Genomic DNA, 14,649 nt, shown 5'->3' on the forward strand with positions numbered 1-14,649 from the left:
AATTTAGAGTGGTAGGAATGGCTTTAGCAGCAGAGACGAAAGAGGAGAATGTAGAGAGGAGGGAGTGAAAGGATGTCAGTCCGCAGGGAGGCGAGTTTTTCCTCCATTTCCGCTCGGCTGCCCGGAGCCCTGTTCTGTGAGCTCGCAATGAGTCGTCGAGCCACGGAGCAGAGAGGACCGAGCCGGCCTGGAGGATAGGGGACAGAGAGTCAAAGGATGCAGAAAGGGAGGAGAGGAGGGTTGAGGAGGCAGAATCAGGAGATAGGTTGGAGAAGGTTTGAGCAGAGGGAAGAGATGATAGGATGGAAGAGGAGAGAGTAGCGGGGAGAAGAGAGCGAAGGTTGGGACGGCGGATACATCCGAGTAGGGGCAGTGTGGGAAGTTGGTGAGAGCGAGAGGGAAAAGGATCACAAGTAGTGGTCGAGAACTTGGAGGGGAGTTGCAATGAGATTAGTGGAAGAACAGCATCTAGTAAAGATGAGTCAAGCGTATTGCTGCCTTGTGAGTAGAGGGAAGTGAGAGGGTGAGGTCAAAAGAGGAGAGGAGTGGAAAGAAGGAGGCAGAGAGGAATGAGTCAAAGGTAGACGTGGGGAGGTTAAAGTCACCCAGAACTGTGAGAGGTGAGCCATCCTCAGGAAAGGAACTTATCAGGGCGTCAAGCTCATTGATGAACTCTCCAAGGGAACCTGGAGGGCGATAAATGATAAGGATGTTAAGCTTGAAAGGGCTGGTAACTGTYACAGCATGGAATTCAAAGGAGGCGATAGACAGATGGGTCAGGGGAGAAAGAGAGAATGTCCACTTGGGAGAGATGAGGATCCCAGTGRCACCACCCCGCTGACCAGAAGCTCTCGGGGTGTGCGAGAACACGTGGGCAGACGAGGAGAGAGCAGTAGGAGTAGCAGTGTTATCAMTGGTAATCCATGTTTCCGTCAGTGCCAAGAAGTCGAGGGACTGGAGGGAAGCATAGGCTGAGATGAACTCTGCCTTGTTGGCCGCAGATCGGCAGTTCCAGAGGCTGCCGGAGACCTGGAACTCCACGTGGGTCGTGCGCGCTGGGACCACCAGGTTAGAGTAGCAGCTAACGTTAGTATTCAGCTAACCACGGTTTGTGGTCTTCAGCTATTCCTTTAGATCGAAAATCTGTCGCCAGTTTTGTACAACGCGACTCAGACCAGAACATACCAGACCTATTTTTCTCTCCATATCCCCGGATTTCAACCGCAAGCTCTGGACATTTACACCTGGATTTCGCAGCTAGCTAGCTGCTATCCGTGTGACTARRMGRTTACGTCGATCCCGGAGCAAACATCAATTATTCCGGAGCTAGCCAGCTGAAGAGTTCCATCAGCCKCTCCTGGGCTACAATCACCTATCCGGACCCGTTTTACTGCCAATGCGGAGCCCCACCGGGCCTTCACGACTGGACTACCGACGTTATCTGCCCGAGGGAGTTATCCAACTGGCCCCTCCGTCGCGACGCTCCCTGAACGCCCATCTGCGGCCCGCTAATCGTTAGCTGTCTTATCGGCTGCTATCTGAATAAGTCTATCGGACAATTTTTCTAGGGTCACTATAACTATATCTATTTTGCCAATTGGATTTGATCCCCTCTACCACACGGAACCCCACTAATCTACTGACGGAAACGCACAAGGTGGCTAAAAACATCCTATGCTAGCTTGCTACCGATGGCCCGGCTAGCTGTCTGAATCGCCGTGACCCCAACTAACCTCTACTCACTGGACCCTTATGATCACTTGACTAAGCATGCCTCTCCTTAGTGTCAATATGCCTTGTCCATTGCTGTTCTGGTTAGTGTTTATTGGCTTATTTCAATGTAGAGCCTCTAGCCCTGCTCACTATACCTTATCCAACCTTTCAGTTCCACCACCCACACATGCGATGACATCACCTGGTTTCAATGATGTTTCTAGAGACAATATCTCTCTCATCATCACTCAATACCTAGGTTTACCTCCACTGTATTCACATCCTACCATACCTTTGTCTTTACATTATACCTTGAAGCTATTTTATCGCCCCCAGAAACCTCCTTTTACTCTCTGTTCCAGACGTTCTAGACGACCAATTCTCATAGCTTTTAGCCGTACCCTTATCCTACTCCTCCTCTGTTCCTCTGGTGATGTAGAGGTGAATCCAGAACCTGCTGTGCCTAGCTCCACTCCTATTCCCCAGGCGCTCTCTTTTGATGACTTCTGTAACCATAATAGCCTTGGTTTCATGCATTTTAACATTAGAAGCCTCCTCCCTAAGTTTGTTTTATTCACTGCTTTAGCACACTCTGCCAACCTGGATGTTGTAGCCGTGTCTGAATTCTGGGTTAGGATGACCATCAAAAATTCTGAAATTTTCATCCCTAACTAGAACATTTTCAGACAAGATAGAACGGCCATAGGGGGCGGTGTTGCAATCTACTGCAAAGATAGCCTGCAGAGTTCTGTCCTACTATCCAGGTCTGTACCCAAYCAATMTMAACTTCTACTTTTAAAAKTCRACCTCTCTAAKAACAAGTCTCTCACCGTTGCCGCCTGCTATAGACCACCCTCTGCCCCCAGCTGTGCTCTGGACACCATATGTGAACTGATTGCCCCCCATCTATCTTCAGAGCTCGTGCTGCTAGGCGACCTAAACTGGAACATGCTTAACACCCCAGCCATCCTACAATCTAAGCTTGATGCCTCAATCTCACACAAATTATCAGTGAACCTACCAGGTACCACCCCAAAGCCGTAAACACGGGCACCCTCATAGATATCATCCTAACCAACTTGCCCTCTAAATACACCTCGGCTGTTCTCAACCAAGATCTCAGCGATCACTGCCTCATTGCCTGCATCCGTAATGGGTCAGCGGTCAAACGACCTCCACTCATCACTGTCAAACGCTCCCTGAAACTTCAGAGAGCAGGCCTTTCTAATCAACCTGGCCGGGGTATCCTGGAAGGATATTGATCTCATCCCGTCAGTAGAGGATGCCTTCCTCACCATTTTAAATAAGCATGCCCCATTCAAGATATGTAGAACCAGGAACAGATATAGCCCTTGGTTCTCTCTAGACCTGACTGCTCTTAACCAACACAAAAACATCCTATGGCGTTCTGCATTAGCATCGAACAGCCCCCGTGATATGCAACTTTTCAGGGAATCTAGAAACCAATATACACAGCTTTTTCAAGCAGCAATTTGCTTCCTGCAACACAAACTCAAAAAAGTTCTGCGACACTGTAAAGTCCATGGAGAATAAGAACACCTCCTCCCAGCTGCCCACTGCACTAAAGATAGGAAACACTGTCACCACCGARAAATCCACTATAATTGAGAATTTCAATAAGCATTTTTCTACAGCTGGCCATGCTTTCCACCTGGCTACCCCTACCCCGGTTAACAGCACTGCACCCCCCACAGCTACTCGCCCAAGCCTTCCCCATTTCTCCTTCTCCCAAATCCAGTCAGCTGATGTTCTGAATGAGCTGCAAGAGCCGGGCTAGATAATCTGGACCCTTTCTTTCTAAAATTATCTGCCGAAATTCTTGCCACACCTATTACTAGCCTGTTCAACCCCATTTTCGTGTCGTCTGAGATTCCCAAAGATTGGAAAGCAGCTGCGGTCATCCCACTCTTCAAAGGGGGGACACTCTTGACACAAACTGCTACAGACCTATATCTATCCTACCATGCCTTTCTAAGGTCTTCGAAAGCCAAGTCAACAAACAGATTACCGACCATTTCGAATCCCACCATACCTTCTCCGCTATACAATCTGGTTTCAGAGCTGGTCATGGGTGCACCTCAGCCACGCTCAAGGTCCTAAACGATATCTTAACCGCCATCGATAAGAAACAATACTGTGCAGCCGTATTCATTGACCTGGCCAAGGCTTTCGACTCTGAGGATCTGGTGATTGACATCGGCAGACTCGACAGCCTTGGTTTCTCAAATGATTGCCTCGCCTGGTTCACGAACTACTTCTCTGATAGAGTTCAGTGTGTCAAATCGGAGGGTCTGTTATCCGGGCCTCTGGCAGTCTCTATGGGGGTGCCACAGGGTTCAATTCTTGGACCGACTCTCTTCTCTGTATACATCAATGATGTCGCTCTTGCTGCTGGTGAGTCTCTGATCCACCTCTACGCAGACGACACCATTCTGTATACTTCTGGCCCTTCTTTGGACACTGTGTTAACAACCCTCCAGGCGAGCTTCAATGCAATTCAACTCTCCTTCCGTGGCCTCCAATTGCTCTTAAATACAAGTAAAACTAAATGCATGCTCTTCAACCGATCGCTGCCTGCACCTGCCCGCCTGTCCAACATCACTACTCTAGGACGGCTCTGACTTAGAATATGTGGACAACTACAAATACCTAGGTGTCTGGTTAGACTGTAAACTCTCCTTCCAGACTCACATCAAACATCTCCAATCAAAAGTTAAATCTAGAATTGGCTTCCTATTCCGCAACAAAGCATCCTTCACTCATGCTGCCAAACATACCCTTGTAAAACTGACCATCCACCAATCCTCGACTCGGCGTGTCATTTACAAAATAGCCTCCAATACCCTACTCAATAAATTGGATGCAGTCTATCACAGTGCCATCTGTTTTGTCACCAAAGCCCCATATACTACCCACCACTGCGACCTGTACGCTCTCGTTGGCTGGCCCTCGCTTCATACTCGTCGCAAAACCCACTGGCTCCAGGTCATCTACAAGACCTGCTAGTAAAGTCCCCCCTTATCTCAGCTCGCTGGTCACCAAGCAGCACCCACCTGTAGCACGCGCTACAGCAGGTATATCTCTCTGGTCACCCCCAAAACCAATTCTTCCTTTGGCCGCCTCTCCTTCCAGTTCTCTGCTGCCAATGACTGGAACGAACTACAAAAATCTCTGAAACTGGAAACACTTATCTCCCTCACTAGCTTTAAGCACCAGCTGTCAGAGCAGCCCACAGATTACTGCACCTGTACATAGCCCATCTATAATTTAGCCCAAACAACTACCTCTTTCCCTACTGTATTTATTATTTATTTTGCTCCTTTGCACCCCATTATTTCTATTTCTACTTTGCACATTCTTCCACTGCAAATCTACCATTCCAGTGTTTTACTTGCTATATTGTATTTACTTCGCTACCATGGCCTTTTTTCTTCACCTCCCTTATCTCACCTCACTTGCTCACATTGTATAAAGACTTATTTTTCTACTGTATTATTGACTATGTTTGTTTTACTCCATGTGTAACTCTGTGTTTTTGTATGTGTCGAACTGCTTTGCTTTACTTGCCAGCGTCTAAGCAATTGCAAATGAGAACTTGTTCTCAACTTGCCTACCTGGTTAAATAAAGGTGAAATAAAAAAATTAATAAAAAATTCCAAGGAGGTCTCTCATCCAAATACTAAGCAGATGCAAGCCTGCTTAGCTTCCGAGATCAGACGATTGGTAGTTACAGTCTTGTCCCATCGCTGCAACTCCCGATCGGGAAATGCTGGGTCAATTGTGCACCACCTCATGGGTCTCCCGGTCGCCTCACAGCACTGGTTATTCCCAGGCGGTCTCTCATCCAAGTACTAAGAATACGCAAGCCTGCTCAGCTTCCGAGATCAGACTACATCAGGCGTATTCAGGCTGGTATGGCCGTAAGCTATAGAACGAGATTTGGATAGACTATTTAGAGTTAATGTACACCGAAATAGTCAAGAGACTAGAATAACCATTCCATTTTAAAATGGCCTCTATATTATTACTGTTATAAATAAAAGCGCATTCACAACAGTACTGGGCAAGAAGCTTACAGCACCTGGTGTTCCAAGGTGGTCTCCAATCCAAGTACTAACCAGGCCCGAGCCTGCTTAGCTTCGAGTTCAGACAAAATCTGGTGTATTCAGGCTGGTGTGGCCCTAAACCATATAATAAATGTTGGATAGACTGTTTAAAGTTAATATACACCGAAATAGTTGAAAGATTAGAATAGCCATTCCACTGTAAAATGTACTTTATATTATTACTGTTATAAATAAAATAATGCTTACAACAGTACACAAAGGTTTTCCCAGGCTATCTCCCATCCAAGTACTAACCAGGCTCAAGCCTGTTTAGCTTCAGAGATCAGACGATATCAGGCATATTCAGGCTGGTATGGGTTGTGAATTCTAACCAGAGATGAAGAGAGAGTGTAGAATCTTCAAACAACAAGCATTTATTATAAGAATTGCAATTCTGGAGAGGTTAATAAATCACTCAAAAGGTGCAGAGTTAAGAGCCCAACGAACAAGAGTTGGGTGTCAGCTTTTATAACCTTTGTCTACGTGGCAGTTTAGCAGGTGTGTGAGATCATGATGGGAACATAGAATACAAACAAGTGATAACGCCAGTTTTGTTACTCCTTTCTGTTGATAGAATTGTCATTTCTGCTCAAGTTAGCCTCTGTTCTCTTCATATCTCCACACAGCTGTGCGCTTGAAAGATACAAAAAGAACAGGATGGACTCAAACTGTGGTCACTCTCAGAGGCTCTTTGTCTTTGGCCATGTGACCAAGACAGGAAAAATACTTGCTTCTTTTTACATGAAACAAACATACAATGGAAATGTACCGGTTTAAGGCTTATACAGCACATGTGCATAACGGAGTTTGATCTTTTTACCACCATATATGGCCGTAAGCGACAGAACAAGTGTTGGATAGACTATTTAGTGTTAATGTACACCAAAATAGTCAAAAAAACTAGAATAGCCATTACATTTGAAAATGGCCTTTATATTATTACTGTTATAAATAAAAGAGTGTTTACAACGGTACACTCTGCTGGGCAAAAGCTAACAGCACTTGTTATTCCCAGGTGGTCTCCTATCACAGCACTGACCAGGGGTGGCAGGTAGTCTAGTGGTTAGTGTTGGGCCAGTAACTGAATGGTTGCTGGATCGAATCCCTGAGCTGTCGTTCTGCCCCTGAACAAGGCAGTTAACCCACTGTTCCCCGGTAGGCTGTCATTGTAAGTAAGAATTTGTTCTTAACCGACTTGCCTAGTTCAATAAAGGTATAAAAAAAAGACCCGGCGAAAGCTTCTGGGGTATTCAGCCTGGTATAGCTGTAAGGTATGGAAAGAGAGTTGGATAGACTATTTCAAGTTTGTGTACACCAAAATAGTCGGGAGACTAGAATAGCCACTCCATTTTAAAATGGCCTTTATATTATTGTAACGACCCTGGGTTTATAAGCGCGGAAATCAACTCTGCCACACGAGCATGCTTTTGCGGCACAGTCGATAGCGCGCCGGACCTCGGGCTAGAAGGTCGAGGGTTCGAGACCTGCTCCCTGCTGTTTCATTACTTGGTGTCAGAAGTAAAAACATTGATAAAAGTTAGCCAGCTAGCTAGCTGACTTCTGTGGCTAGCTACCGTAGGTGAGAACGGGGGTTGAAAATGCTTCGAGGAAATCCGAAAGTGAAGGTGGAGGTAGGGGACAATTATGGCCAAGGAGGTGCGTGTGCATGGACGTCGGAGGATCTGGCTGAGGAGATCGCCAGGGCGTCGGAGCCCAGAGGCCGCTTGAGGGAGGACGTTAGAGTGATGGCAGCTGAAGCAGGCATGAGTCCTTCGTCGACTGTGCTTTGCGTGGATTCTGGTGGGCGGACCGAAGGGGTGACGTCGATGCGGCGGGACGAGGAATCTGGGGCTCAGGATGTAAACAAACTTAGCGGCGCCCAGTTCCCGGCTGCGTCCGTATCTGTTAAGACCCCGAAGTATTCCGGTAAGGCGGATTGGGAAGCTTTTCATGCTCAGTTTGAACTGTTAGCTCATTTTAGGGGGTGGTCGAATGAAGATAGGGCACTGCAGTTGGCTTTATGCCTCACGGATGAAGCTCNTTTTCATGCTCAGTTTGAACTGTTAGCTCATTTTAGGGGGTGGTCGAATGAAGATAGGGCACTGCAGTTGGCTTTATGCCTCACGGATGAAGCTCTGGCCTGTTTGATATTGATTAGCCCCGAGGACAGACGTGATTATGGTGCTTTAGTGGGAGCACTGAGGAGGKGCTATGGACAGTGTGTACAGCCCGGGCTYCTGCYRTCCYAACTGAGTAATAGACGCAGGCAGCCTGGAGAGCCTRTACMGGRGCTAGCTAATGACATTGAGAGCCTCTCTCGGCGGGCATATGCTCACATGCCCCCCTCCGTGCAGAGCGAGCTAGCACGGGACCAGTTCATACAGGCGCTCTCTCCTACGGAGCTGCGCATACAGACCCAGCTGGCTCATCCTGAGTCATTGCAGATAGCCTTYGAGATGGCTTTGGAGAGGGAGCTGGTGTGGGCTGGGGCTTCAGCTMSYYCTTTGGTGGGGGTGCAGGGAGACASAKCCTCTGTGCGAGCTGGGGGGCAGAGCAGCCCGGAGCCGGAAAAGCCTMKATGGGTGGCTGAAATGACAGAACTCATTCGTGCTGTGTCGCTACAGGCGGCACGAAACACACACCCTGGTCCCAGGGTCTGCTGGGGTTGTGGCCAGCCAGGCAATCTGCGCCATGTCCCCCAGAGCTCAGGGAAACGGATCGGGGTCAGCATAGAGCAGGTAGTGCGGACCCCTGGCTTTCTATCCCAACCACCATCTTCTGCAGGAGGAGCCCACCGGCACAGACGGGGAAGCAAGGCTCCACTTCCCCCAGAAGCAGACGAGGGCAAGCGGATGGAGCCTGTTGTTGTGGTGGGCCGGACCTGTGTTGGGGACATTTGTCATGTCCCTGTCACTGTGGAGGTGGTGCCCTGCTCTGCCCTGGTGGACACTGGGTCCACAGTAACCCTGGTGAGGCCAGAAATTGTGCCAGGTTGGACTCAGTGTGAGCCCACAACTGTGCAGCTCCACACAGTCACAGGTGAGCTGTCAGAATAATGACTCTGACAGTAGGGGGCAGGTCTGTGCGTCATCCTGTGTGGGTGGCGGCTGTGCAGGACCCTTGTATACTGGCGTTGGACTTTCTTAGGAGCACAGGTTGCCAGTTAGACCTAATTGGGGGCACACTGAGCTTCCAGGGAGGGCCAGCAGTCACCATTCCCCCCCCCTAATGTCACATTCACTCAACCCAACAAACCCTTTACTCCAACAGTTAAAGCAGCAGAGACTCATGGCTGCCCCCCTTCCTCACATCTGTGTGTCACTTTTCCCCAGCCCCCCTGTCACCTACGGCTGTGTGTTACATTCCCCCAGCTACCTCCACGACACAGCCCTCTGTGAGCCCGGGCCGCACCCCCCCAGCCCAGCTACCCAAGATGGGAGAGGAAAGGACACTGTCAGCAGTGAGGGAGATATGGGGGAGGAACTGTGTTGGTCTTGACCCCGAGCAGCAGGAACGGTTGTGGCAGTTGCTGTTTGAATTCAGAGACAGCTTTGTGCTGAGTGAGGAAGAGGTGGGTCAGACTCATCTGGTGCAGCATGAGATCGACACAGGTGATGCTCGACCCATCAAGATGCGTCCCCGCCGTATCCCGCTGGCACGCCAGGAGGCGGCAGACAAGGCTGTGTTGGAGATGCAGTGGGCAGACTTTATCGAGCCCTCAGACAGCCCCTGGGCGGCGCCAGTCGTCATGGTTCCGAAGAAGGGGGGCAAGATGAGGTTCTGTGCGGACTACAGGCGGCTGAATGAGGTAACCAGGAAGGACTCATATCAATACGCAGTATGGGGTGAGTCACTGGACCTGGTTAGGGGGTCCTCCTGGTTCTCCTCACTAGACCTCCGCAGTGGCTACTGGCAGGTGCCCCTCTCCCCAGAGGCCAGAGCCAAAACTGCGTTCTCCACTAACAGAGGACACTGGCAGTTCAAGGTTCTGTGCTTCGGCCTGTGCAATGCTCCAGCTACTTTTGAGCGTTTGATGGACAGGGTGCTGGATGGCATCCCCCGACAGCAGTGTCTGGTATACCTCGATGACATCCTGGCCCTGGGCCTGGCCTCGTACTACAGGAGGTTTGTACGGGGCTTCTCAAGCGTCGCTGCTCCCCTGAACCGCCTGCTGCCGAAGGACAAGGCTTTCACTTGGACAGTGGAGTGTGAGGGGGCCTTCAACAGCCTCAAACGTGCACTGATCGAGGCCCCCGTGCTCGCCCCCCCGACCTCACCTTGCCCTTTATCCTGGACACAGACGTGAGCAATGTGGGCATGGGTGGGGCGCTGGCCCAGGTGGGGCCAGAGGGGGAGAGAGTGGTGGCGTTCTTCAGCAAAACATTTGACAAACATGAGCGCCGCTACTGTGTCACCCGGCGGGAGCTCTTGGCTGTTGTGGCTTCCGTCAAACACTTCAAGTACTACCTGGTTGGCCTGCCCTTTACTGTAAGGACTGACCACTCTGCTCTCCAGTGGCTCATGTCTTTCAGAGAGCCAGGGGGGCAGGTGGCACGCTGGTTGGAGGAGCTTCAGCCATACAGGGCAAGGCAAGCACAGGGCAGCCAGTCCAACACTGATGCCATGTCCCGTCGGCCCTGTACTGCTGACGGCTGCCGCCACTGTTGTGAGCGGAAAGAGGGACGGGAGAGAGAGCTGTGTGCAGAGGGGGTCTGTGCCACAGTGTGTCGGGCGAGCGGGCCTGTCTGCTCTGAGCTGCAGACTGTCGGCGTGGCTGAATGGGGGCAGCAGCAGGGACGGGACACAGACCTACAGCCAGTGCTACAGTGGGTAGAGGCGCAGGTGAGGCTCCCATGGGAAGAGGTGACAGCGCCCTCACTCGCGACCAAAGGGATGTGGTTAAAGTTTGAGCGACTGCGGCTGGCTGATGGCGTGCTACAGCGGGCATGGAAGGAGTCAGCTACGGGAGAGGTGGCAGGTGGTGATCCCAAAAGCATTGCGGGAGGCTGTGCTCCAGAGTATTCATGGGGGGGTGGGGACTGGACACTTTGGGGTCACAAAAACACTGCGCCGCCTCCATCAGTGCTTTTACTGGGGGCAGCACAAGAGGGATGTGGAGGACTTTTGTCGCCGCTGTGACAACTGCACAGCGAGAAAGGGCCCCCCAGGCCGCTCTCATGCTCAGCTCCAACAGTTCCCAGTGGGGGCTCCCATGGAGAGGGTGGGATTGGATGTAGTTGGGCCGTTCCCCAGCACAGACAGTGGAAACCGCTGGGTGCTCACGGCCATGGACTATTTCACAAAATGGCCCGAAGCCTATGATCTGCCTGACCAGGAGTCAGAGACCATCGTCGACGCCCTGACAGCGGGGATGTTCAGCAGGTTTGGAGCTGCGGAGTCCATCCACAGCGACCAAGGCAGAAACTTTGAGTCCCGTGTGTTCGCCACCATGTGTGAGAGGCTGGGACCCGCACTACTCCTCTCCATCCTCAAAGTGATGGCCTTGTGGAGCGCTTCAACAAAACGCTTGGACAGCAGCTGGCATCGTCTTGGACATCGTCTCTGCCAAACACCAGCGTGACTGGGACAAGCACCTGCCTATGGTCCTCATGGCATGCCGCTCCGCCGTCCAAGACTCCACCTCCTGCACGCCTGCCCTCCTCATGCTGGGGAGAGAGYTCCGCACCCCTGCGGAGATGGCGTTTGGTCGGCCCCTGGWTAGCCCTCATGTTKCCCCGGGGCCGGAGTATGCCCGGAGACTCCAGGACCGCCTGGAGACAGCACACACCTTCGCCAGAGAGCAGCTGGTGAATGCAGGTGTGAGGCAGAAYAGGAACTATGACGTGCACACCCGGGGAAGGCACTTTGTGGCTMGGGAGCTGGTRTGGGTCTACAGCCCCCTAAGGAAAAAAGGCAGATGCCCCAAGTTGGACAGTCACTGGGTGGGACCCTGCAGCGTCCTGGAGAGGGTAGGGGAGGTTGTTTACCGGGTGTAGCTTCCTCCCAGGGGGAGAAAGGTGGCACTGCAACGGGACAGGTTAGCCCCATACAGAGGGTCCTCTGCTCCCCAAATCCCAGGGACCCCCACAATTCCCTTCTCTGGCAATGACATTCTCCAGGCACCCACCCCCAGGTGCCGCAGACAAGGCTCCAGACAGCCCACTCCCCCTGTCTCCCTCCCTGTGTCACTGCGTGGTTCCCCGGAGCCACGGACTGTATTCCCTGTTCCCGCTTCCTTGTCCCCCATAACCCTTCCTTCATCCCCTGGGTCCCAGAGAGGCAGCCCCCTGCCACAGATGGAGCCCCCTGTTTCACATCTGGACACTCCGCAACCATCACGGCCACGCAGGCAAAGGAGACCTCCGGGTCGCTTCAGAGACTTTGTTTGTTCCCTCAGGGACGAGGGACTTTGTGGTGGGGGGGGCTGTGTAGCGACCCGCACAGACAGCGGTGTGTTATGTGGTAGGCTATTAGTGGGTTGTGTTGTACTTACCAGTGTTCGCGGGATCCGACATGCCAATCAACCTGCTATCTGCCAATCACGGGGATGCCTGGAATGTTCTGATGCCGGGCATCATGGTGTTTGGCGGAGTGGCGTGGAGGGGGGTTGGGCAGGGGGATGGAGCATTGGAAGTTAAGACCAGGTTTAGCCATTGTTCTCTCTATTATGTCTGGGCTTCACAAGAGAAGGTCACGGTTGGCTTGTGGTGTATCTTTCGTTTATTTGGCGTGGGCTACGGCCAAACAGTAGCCTGTGTAAAGTTGGGTTAATAAACCGTCAATTCGTAAACTCAACCCTCTGTCTGGACAATTGTTCCTTTATGATCTTGTCAGGTCATTACATTGGTGTCAGAAGTGGGATTGGACCTTGCATCCACGACAGTGCGTGTGCTTGGCCGGTGAGCGTGTTCCTGTAAGACATAGAGTCGCAAGCTAGCGCGAGGACGCGCTCTTTGAAAGGAGGGAGTAGTGTAACGACCCTGGGTTTATAAGCACGGAAATCGACTCTGCCGCACGAGCATGCTTTTGCGTTTACAACAGTAACTACTGGGCAAAAAAGTTTACAGCACCTGGTATTCCCAGGTGGCCTCCCATCAAAGTACTAACCAGGCCCGATCCCGGCAAATATGGGTCGGTATGGCCAAAACCTATTGACAGACTATTTAAAGTTTATGTATGTAACTCAAAAACGTAAATGGACTAGAGTTGCTATTACATTTAAAATGCCCATTGAAACAGACTACAAACTACCATGTATTCCTTAATCTTTTGGATATTGCCTGAAGATTATTTCCCTGGAATACTGAGAACTTTACATAAAGATTCCAGCTCTAAAAAAATTGAAGGAAAATTAATCTGACCAACACATTTATCAGCATCACCTTTACGGACAGCGAACAAATTGACCATAAACGCTCCATTTATTAAAACCATATTCTCACCGTTCTAAATAATAGAAAGTTTACAACAGTACACTCTACTGGGCAGAAAGTTTACAGCAGCTGGTATTCCCAGGAGTCTCCCATCCAATTGCTAAGCAGGCCTGACACTGCTTAACTTCCAAGATCAGACGAGATCCAGCATATTCAGGCTGTTATGACCATAAGATACAGAATAATAGTTTGATAGACTATTTAAAGTTAATCTAACTCAAAAAAGTAGAAGGACTAGAATAGCCATTCAATTCATTTTAAAATGGCCACTGACAGACTACAAACCACCATGTATTCCAAACCCATTTCCATATAGCACCCCACATTGGAGGTGTCATAATACCCATAGCATCAAAGTAGACATTATGCAAAACTACAAATCCTTGCAAGCTCCTGCACGTCCTTTGCTAACAGGTATTGTGTCAATTTAAAACGTGCACTAGTGTACATAATTGTCAATTTAAAAACATATGTACGCTAATTTATTGATTACTACATTTAGCAAACATTAGATAATATATCCAGAGATTCTTACTTTTGCCTCGGTTCGGCAGTCTCGTCCAGATCATAGCATTTGTAACTCTTTATGATAGCCACATTAGCAGCTAACTAGTGTGTCATTTTTCGGGAGTAAATACAGGCGAATATGTTGATAAAAGTCACCTTGTCCTACCTAGAGAGATTTACACGGTTATCAAAACGTCCCGCCAGGTAAACCTACGTGAATCACAGCTTGTATATGGCCTATTGTTCACACACGTATCTGCCCTCTCATTGGCTAGAATGGTCCCACCTGACCTCGCCTCCTCCCGCCTGCCTTCCATCTTTGAGGACATGCATTTCCATTGCTAAAGTGGTCACTCGAATATCTTTTCATTAGAATAGACAATCTTTGAATATAGTCAGCCTGGAACGCGACCACGGATTCTTTACAGCATGCGCCATTAGTTGAGCGCGGGGAACAAGACGCAGCAACAGTATTTTCGAACTCGCATACATTTTTCTCAGCACATCAAGGTTATTTAAATTGTTGTCTGTTTACACAGTTTCTACTGCTTTGGGGTATCAAAACCCACATTTGAAGTTACATGTAGCTATTGTTTGTTTGCTATTAGCAACGCGGAAGGAAAACAACTAGAGGCCTACTAGCTCCTGTTAGTTAGTTTGTGGCAACAAGAAAACGCCACAAGAAACCCCAGGAGAAGAAACAACATATTTTTCAGGTACATTAAAACCTGAACATTGTCTTTCTTAATACATTGTATAGTAATTGCTAGCCAGCTAGTTTTCTTGCATAACATTATAGTTGCCTAGCTAGCTTGCTACTGCGTGTGTGGTCATAGCTAGCTAGGTAACGTTAGATAGTTAACTTAGCT

At 49.9% G+C, this 14,649-nt stretch overlaps 1 protein-coding gene, 1 long non-coding RNA gene and 1 pseudogene across 8 annotated transcripts in view; 2 read left to right on the top strand and 1 right to left on the bottom strand.

Moving 5' to 3' along the window:
- LOC139027903 (uncharacterized) overlaps window positions 1-14,649 on the top strand; it is a 393,207-nt gene that overhangs the window by 256,809 nt on the left and 121,749 nt on the right. The gene's annotated exons all lie outside the window — the stretch shown is intronic.
- Window positions 5,804-5,921, bottom strand: LOC111970960 (5S ribosomal RNA; annotated as a pseudogene).
- Window positions 14,134-14,649, top strand: part of LOC111961250 (RNA-binding protein 39) — a 35,391-nt gene continuing 34,875 nt past the window's right edge. For 4 of the 7 annotated variants that reach the window (XM_023983420.2, XM_023983395.2, XM_023983412.2 and 1 more), the window contains exon 1: window positions 14,149-14,496. The gene's annotated coding sequence lies outside the window, so the exon portion shown is untranslated. Of the gene's footprint in view, window positions 14,497-14,649 lie in introns of all 7 variants that reach the window. The other 3 variants (XM_023983385.2, XM_070437658.1, XM_023983404.2) reach the window with 3 other exon arrangements.

Source organism: Salvelinus sp. IW2-2015, linkage group LG1 (assembly GCF_002910315.2).
Source record: "Salvelinus sp. IW2-2015 linkage group LG1, ASM291031v2, whole genome shotgun sequence".
NCBI lineage: Eukaryota > Metazoa > Chordata > Actinopteri > Salmoniformes > Salmonidae > Salvelinus > Salvelinus sp. IW2-2015.